We start from the raw sequence: 8,969 nt of genomic DNA, 5'->3' as shown, positions 1-8,969 counted from the left end.
AACTACCCTGCCTCCTCCTCATTGGATTCTGAACTCCACCAGCTCGTGATCACTGCAGCCAAGGCTGCCCTCGACCTTCACATCTCCAACCAGGCCCTCTCTGTTTGTCAGTACAACGTCCAGCAGCCCACCTCTCCTTGTCGGCTCCTCCACAACCTGCCTCAAAAAGTTGTCATTGATTCACTGCAGAAACTTCCAGGACCGTTTGTGCCTCGCTGTGCCATCTCTCCAGCTGATGTCAGGGTAGTTAAAGTCCCCCATGAGAACCAGGGCCTGTGACCATGAGGCAACTTCCAGCTGCCTGTAGAAGGCCTCATCAACCTCCTCCTCCTGGTCAGGTGGCCTGTACCACACACCCACCACAGTGTCTCCCACGTTGACCTGCCGTTTAACTCTTACCCATGAGCTCCCCACCCGCTCATCATCCACTCCCAGGCTGAGCTCCATGCATTCCAGTTGCTCTCTCACATATAGAGCAACTCCACCACCTCGCCTTCCTAACCTGTCCTTCCTAAAGAGCACATAGCCCTCCATGACAGCACTCCAGTCGTTTGAGCTATCCTACCATGTTTCTGTGATTCCTATGAGATCGTGGTGCTGGGACAGCACACAGGTCTCCAGCTCGTCTTGCTTATTCCCTATGCTTCGCGCATTGGTGCGTAGCATTTCAGAGAGGTAAATGAGCCTGCACGTTTCTCAGGTGGGGTGAGAGAGGACCCTCTGTAATCATGTCCTAGCTGTACTTCCCCAACACCATATGCCTGTTGGGTGTGCCCTGACTTTGGTTGTGTGGGCTTGACTGCCCTGTCTGTGCGCCATTCCCCTTCCCCCTTCTTGCTTAGTTTAAAGCTCTCCTAACGAGATTGGCCAGTCTTTTAGCAAACACATGCCTGCCCTTCTTGCTGAGGTAGTTTCCATCGTGCCCCCCTAAGATAAAGCAATACATCACTTTGCATTGTTAGGAGCAACCTGGTGAATAAACTGCAACACTAAAATGTAGAGGAGACATATGAAGCTTCGTTGCTTCTCTTATCTTTTTCTGATATTTGTAAGTCAGAGAAAGAGAAATGCACGTTTCTGTTTCTTTACTTTCTGAAACATAACTTTTCAGCTGTTCTACCTTAGTGCCTCTGTTGAGCATGCTGAGGGTATGGTTGAAGTTTGTCAGTACTTAAGTCACCATGACTTCTTGCTTGCAAATTTGGAAGGGGAAGGAGCATTGCACAAGGGAAGGACGAGCAGTATTGTTTCTGGTAATCTAAGGTTAGTAAAAAGCCTCGATTTTCTGGGTCGTTGCCATCACAGCAGTAGTGCATAGTGCTACTTTGATAGCTTTGTGAAGTGGATTGAGGGCCTCAGTGCTGTCACACAGGACTCAGAAATAGTCCAAAACTGTCAATATTTCCTTGGCCTAAAAACATTGTTATCTCTCAGTAGATGCCCTCTGAACTTATTTATCATTCCACAGGAATTGCCAAGAGCATTTTGACTTCTAATATAAGTCTCTTTCAGTGCTATAAATGGCCTTCCAGAAGTCTGCACTCACACCCTGAACAAGCAGTAAGGGCAGAGGAAGGATCAGAGACAGAGCAGAATTTTGCTCTCTCCTGTGCAGCTGATTTTTTACACTCAACTTTTGTTGGATAATCTCAACCAGTTAATTAAAGAACTAAGGGAATATTTTGTACAAAGCTTTAAGGACCACATTAAAAGTTAACATCAACAAGTTAATATCGGTGCAAGTAGTACCAGAAATGCAGTTTAATAAAATTAAACAAAAAATTCTCTTCATTTCTGATTTACTTTTGTCACTTTTTATTTTTATTCTTTTTATTTTTATTGGTATTTGCCCCCATCCTGAAGTAAATATATAGGCAAATGTATCTCTGCTAGGATGCTGGAAGAAGCCTTTCATGGATGGCTGAACAGGGTGTGCAAGGTTGAGCTCACTGCAAAATCAAGGAGGATCACCTTTGATCTCCTCTGATCTGATCTATGAGGTGTTCTGTATATGTTCATGCCCAAGTTACAGTGGACTTTAAGAGGTTTAACACGTGTTTGCCTGATAGTAAGGCCACACAGTTCTTAACCCAGGAATCCAAGCCCAAACTGATACACTGAACAGAATTTCTGTTTTTGAATGTTCAAAGTATTTATAGAATAATAACAGCAGCAAAATACCTACCTAACATTTTTTTTCTACATGTGTAAGCTGTCAGTGTGTTAGAGATTTTGGGGGCTTGTATTCCTATTCATACATGTACTTGTTTACTATACCATTTGCCGACCATGTAGCATATAGATGGTGCACAATAAGTGAATAAAAAGTAATAGATTCCTATTAGTAGTGTATTGTCTGTAATTATACTTCTATTACAAAATCCATTCTGTTTCTGTCTAGAAATAATTTAGGCACCAGAAGAATGCTTAGCAACTATTAAAAGTAGGTTGGAATCCAAGTGCTAAAGCAATCATGTAAAATTTAATAGCCTCCCAGTTTGATGAAGATTGGTTACCTGATTGTTTAATCAAAAATTTGTCATTGTTTGTGCAATGCATTTCATTCTAAAATATCAATAGTCTCTCTTGGTTTGCTGTAGACAAATCCTGAAGAAAAACTCCAATAAAATACAACCATTATAATATGGTTGTAGTTCATTGCAGAACACTGTCAGCTCATTCCACTTAATATGGATCATTACATTTCAGGTGAAGTTAATGGCACATGCGACAGAAGCATTCTGTAAGTATTAAGAATATCTGACAAAAAATACAAATGTAATTTGAAGCCTATTGAGAAACTGTTTGCAACTTTGAGCTCTTTACAGAAGGTGATATTCCTCAATAATCTCATCGATACTGTTAAGATGAGCATCAAAGCTGTGAAGCAGAAAGCCAGTGAATGTTTAAATTACAGGCCTTTGGTAATTTGTATTGACCTCCAATTCATGATGTGAATTATCAAGGAAAACCCTTATAGCACTCACAAAAACTTTGATGACAATGCTGCGTAAAGGTGAGTTCTCAGAGGGTTTTTGTTCACTTGCATGCAACATGAAGTAGAAGACATTTTAACTGTTTATTTATTTTTAAATAGATCAAAGCAACGCTCTAAATCCAAAAGGACTAAAACTTATTTCTCTGAATTTACAGGAAGATGGTTGCATATTGAAAAATCTTTAAATATTGTCAAAGTTTTATAAAAAATGAATGAAAATCACAGAAAGGCTGAGATTAGAAGAGACCTCTAGAGATCTAGAGACCACTGTTCCAGCAGGGACATCTGAAGTATTACTAATGGCAATTCCACAAAACTATTCTGGAGTCAAATGAGGATATTCAGATAGAGTTGTTCAAAATAAAGATATAGACAGAAGCTTTGCTTTGGCAGAGGGCTTGGATCCAGATAAAACTGTAGCAGCTTAGGAACTTCACACAAATCATACACAGATGAAAGGCAATACATTTTGCATAACAATAAGGAGGAGGATCAATTTTCTTTAGAAGGATGAAACCATCTCTCAATTAAATCATCCAGAATGCTCCTATTAATTGTGAGGAAAGCTGGGTCAAGTAATTGGGCCCTCTTTCAGTAATTTACATTCTTACTTAACTTTAAGTATTTGAATGAATGATCCTACTAAATTAATAAAATGAACAATATTGAAATTTGAATTTGAAGAATTGAAATTTGAGTGACTCTTGCGAACTACTTTGCTATTGTCTTGGAGCCAATTTACCAAGTACAGTGTAGTACTGTAGTACTAGAAGTTGAGAAAACAAGCATGTCCATAGTAAAATACCAATGTTTCTAGATACTAAGGATTTACCTTATTTTTTGGAAAAAGAAATATATAAATGCACACAGAAGTAGATACGACTGCAAAACCTCTTGGTATTTTTTTCCCAAATTTCCCAAATATTCTATTTTTTCCCCAAATTTGACATCTTCCAAAGCTAACATAATCTATGTAAATAAAAGCTCACTCACAAAGCCCATATTCCTGAAAGACCATAAATAGTTTCAAAAGGAAATTAAAACTAATATGGACAACTTTTTATGTGGTTGCAAAATTCATTAACAAATCTCTTTTAGGTTGTGATATGAACTTTTGCTATTCCTTTTTTCTTTTTAGCTTGTGTGTGGGATCTGACTTTATCATGGCACTAAAAGAAGAAACGAAATTGACTTTGACTCTCTTTTTAAAGGAGGAATTTACTCTAAGGAAGGGAAGGATCTGCACTGAAATTGCAGCATAAAAACACTGAAATAATATATTAGTGGCTTGAATTACTGGTCTGAACTTAAGCTATTGTGTATTCAGTGCAAGAGAGAGTGGTACTGTGAAGGAGCAGACTTGTTGTTTGACATTCAGTTTGTATGCTGTACTGGGTGTCTTGTTTTCAGGTGCTATGGGCAGTCTGTCTCTATGGGACTTTTGCTGATGATCCATCTGTCATTGATGGTACTCTGAGCCTTGCCATCGACTTCCAGGAGAGTTCAGCTGAGCTGCCAAACTATAGCATTTTCCTGTGTGAATATCAATGGAAATGGCATGTAAATGCCAGATTTCATTTTATTCATAATACATCCTACTGAATACAGTGCATGTTTTGATCTTTCAATGGGTATGAAATACCAAAACTTGTCAGAGAGATATCAGATGCAATTATAGCACATTTAGAGTACTATGCTAAGAGAAAATGGTTTCAAAATAACTAGTAATTTATTCTAGGCAAACTGCTTCAACCACGCAGTGCAGAATGTGTAATTGACAGCAATGGATATTGTAACAATGTTAGCTAAATTATGTTAAATGAAAGATAAATCAAGGCCTCCCTTATTTCTTTAAAATGATATGTGATACATTTTGTTAAATCAAAAAAAAATCCTTTGCACTTAAGACACAAGTAGTATAGTTAGTATAAAGATGCAAGAGCAATTTTCGATTATGTTTCTCATTATATGAATAAATTTTCCATTCAGAGTTTTCCTCAGCAAGAATTTTAAGTTTGTCCCACATAAAAATTCTTAAGGTCTTTTTCTTACATGATGGTATGGTGGATCATAGTTGTGAAGATTCAGTTTAGGGCACGTTTTCAGTGAACATCAAATTATTGTAAAAATAGAGTCACTATATGAAATTAGACAGGTATGAACTCTAAAGTTGCGTAAGTAAAAAATCATGACATGATAAGCAGTTTCCAGAGATCACACATCTTGTATACTGTATCTAAGTCTCTCATTGTCCCTAATCTTTGTCCTTATGATGTGTGTATAGAGATGAAGTTGAAAAAGAGATAGGATTACTTCTTTGAGTACAACAGAGGCATTATCAAAGACAGAATGCTTTTTACAGATCACAGAGTTGCATTTTACAAACCAACGCAAGGAATTAGGCAACGTGCAAAAAGAATTACTGAATGATTCCAGGAGCAGGAGTAAATGGTTTTTAGTGAGATACATAAAGAGCACACAGTGTTTAAATTTCAGAGAAATGACTGAGAAGTGACTTGATTACAGTTTACAAGTACCATCAAAGGGAAAAAATGCTAATTGCTAAAGCACTTTGTAATTTTCAGACAGAGAAAGACATAACAAAATCTAGAGACAGAAACTGAAATCAAACTAAAGCATGCATTTTTTAACAGTAAGAATGATTAAGCCCTGAGACAAGCATTAGTGTATCCTTCATTTCTTCAATAAGCTCTATTTACATTCTAGGAAGCATGGATAAAACCAAGTTACCAAATTTTATACATCTGTAGTTGGATGACGTATAATATTTGATCTAGGAGATATTTGACTGGAATAGACAGAGAAAAGGAAGAGTTGTAATAATTGATTTAGTCATTTTGGCTTTTCTTTTCCTTCTCTCTTACTGACTTATCCCTTACAGGCTACAAGAAAAGAATGAGCTCCTCTAAGAAGTAATTTACAGCAAGAGCCTAACAGAGATGCTACGAATCACCCTTTTGCAATTAAATCTCTCTATATTGACTAGAGTAGGAAAGTAGATAAATTTGGTGTGATATGTCTGCAAGTTACTATTTTGCTAAATGAGAATTTGGGGCAAGAACTCTGTTTTGTAGGGAAAAGACAACTCATCTACTTCTATGACAATATTTCTTAACTGCTTAAAGGAGAGCTCCTTGAATTGCTACATGTGACAAGAAGATGGATCTTAAATCATAAGATATACAATATTAGCTGATTGACGTTTTAAAGACTTACTGCAGAGTTTAATTCAGTACCCAATATGAATCAAATGCTTTCTCAGTTTTGAAACACTTTCAGAAATTCAGAAAGAATTTTGAGAGTGTCTGGACACCTCCCTCCAAAACTCAGACCCACAAAGTCTGATAGCTCATTGTAGCACCCATGAGTACTATGATAATGGTTACTGAAAGAAAGATTTTCAAGGAAAGTAATCAACCTTAACATTAAGGACCAGTTAGAAAAGATACTGAATGAGAAAGTAGTGTGATTCTTCAGAGAATCTTTGCTGGAGTAATTTTACTAGTTATGACTTTTTAGTGTTGAGATTAGGTGTGTTATTCAGAGTTAGTAATTGACTAAGTATTTCAACAGACCAGGCGTTCCTAGATACAGAGAAGTAAGGGCAGAAGAACTGTTATTGGACACAGAGTCCAGACAATTAAAGGTTTCTGTGATGCCAATCTAAGTAATGCTCCAAAGATAAGAATGACATGGGGCCATTTGAATTTTACAAAACTTGAATGAAAATAAATGAAGACTTAAAATTCATTTTATAATACTTCAAAAGTTTTTAGTCACATTTCTGAATGTCACTCTTGTGGGTGGGATAAACATCCTACCTTCTGCTTGATTTCAGAGTGTGGAACTTCATTTTGTTCTTGTGATGTCTTGGAATGTACCAAATCCTTACTGCAGGGCTCAAAACTTATACAGATTAACTAAAGGATGAATTTAAGTGGAGTAGTAGAAAAACTAAGTATAAGCATTCTCATCCAGGTGGAAAATGTATTCAGTTCCATGTTTTATTTGTGAAAGTAGTGTAATCTCTTAAATAATCATTATTATTTACAATATCTACATGAGCAACTATTCTGTTACTGACACTGCCAAACTTTCATAGAAAAACAGTGCTATATGAAGTTCCTCATAAACTGTGGGCTAAATTATGTTTCACAGAAAAATACCCTCATAATTTTTGTTGTTTCTCCTTTTATATCATAGCGTTGGCTTTGCATTTAAAAGAACTTCTTACCTTGGGTAAAGAAACATCTTTATTGTGCATTGGTGAGGTGATTAGTTTCCAAATATAACAGAGCACTGGAACAGGCTGCCTAGGGAGGCTGTGGAGTCTCTTTCTCTGGAGATCTTCAGAACCTGCCCTGGGATGTGACCCTGTGCCAGGTATTCTAGGTGTCTCTGCTTGAGCAGCGGGATTGGATTAGATGATCTCTAGAAGCTCCTTCAACCTCAACCATTCTGTGATAACATCCATGAGAGATTTCTACATGCAGCTTGGAGATATTTCCTGGAATAATACTTGTATAATCTTGTATACTTATCCCTAGCTGTAAATGAAGGCAGTATTAAAATTCCAGTGAGTCTACTAGTTAATTTTTCATGTATGTTATTTCTGTGTTTCTTAAACCTATATGTGATACTAGTCACCAGAGAAATAAATACAGATTGAAACACCTGGACGGAACAAATAATATGTATACATACATATATACATCTATATGTATATAGTAATGATGAACGATGATCATCTCTGGGTTTTTGATTAGATCACAAATAAGTTTGCTTTCCCCTTTCTTTGTCTTTTTCCATTACAGTTCATATTATGTTAAATAAGACATAAGCTAAAAGTAATGAAATATTGTAATGATTTCTGATATGAAAAAAACTTGAAACAGAGCTAAGTATTAAAGATGAAAATTATCCCAGTAGTCTTTTTTAAGACCAAAAATCAAGCAGAAGAATAATTCTGATAACCTCCTCTCACATCTTGCTTTCTTGTAGAGCTGACACTTTATTCACGCTTTAAAATGTTCAAAAAAGGTTGAGGATGTGCTCAAGACATAATAGTTGACATTAAAGATATGGTTGAATACTGTAATGAATTAAAACTTTTTCTTTCTTGAGTTTACTTTCAAGAGAAGATATAACCAAACAAAATTATGTCCCATTAGAAACAGAATTCTATTCAGAACACTGTGGCAGGTTTTAATAATTTACTTTATCTTGACTTTACCAGAAAAATGGAAACTTGCAAAACAATGACAAAACACTCAATGTAGCTATTGACTTCTGATACTGAAATTTACTTCAAGGTAATCTCCACAGTAATGAAATCTTCTTGATGTAATTATTCTTCTTCAGGAATTTTTTTAAGCTTTTCCGCTTTTATTGACTTGTTCAAATGGACAACTATTTTGTCTTTCTTCTTCAATAGCAACATTGATTTTTCTAAAATAAAACAGCCAATCAGTGTTCACTGAATTTTAAGTGAAATACCGTTACCTCCTCAAAGCAGTCTCAGGTTGTGAACAGTGTTCCCCGTTCCCTTCTGGTAACAGTTTTCACTCAGAATGGTTCATACATTCATACTTGCAGATCTATTCACTATTGAAACATAGAAGTGATTCTGATTCTTTCACTTGTGTTTGCTATGAAAATTTCATTAATTAATGTTATTTATATGAAAGTATCTTGCACTTACACAATGAATAATATTCTTAGATTGAAGGTTGCCAAGTAGCAAACTTCAAAAATGAAAGAGAGCAAGGAGGTTTAGAAATAGGCTTTGCAGAAATCTGGAAGAAATATAATATAATTTCCAACTGTAAGATTAACATCAAAAGTCTAAATTAAGACATTAAATGGTACTATTTCACTAAGTAAGAAAATTTTATTATTTCATCAGATGACTTGGGGTAATGAGTTACATTCTGTTCACAGATCTGAGCAT

The sequence above is a fragment of the Nothoprocta perdicaria genome, unplaced genomic scaffold (genome assembly GCF_003342845.1).
Source record: "Nothoprocta perdicaria isolate Ctin4 unplaced genomic scaffold, notPer1 scaffold_114, whole genome shotgun sequence".
Classification (NCBI taxonomy): Eukaryota; Metazoa; Chordata; class Aves; order Tinamiformes; family Tinamidae; genus Nothoprocta; species Nothoprocta perdicaria.
The sequence above is the reverse complement of the archived record's forward strand: the minus strand, read 5'-3'. Positions refer to the sequence as shown.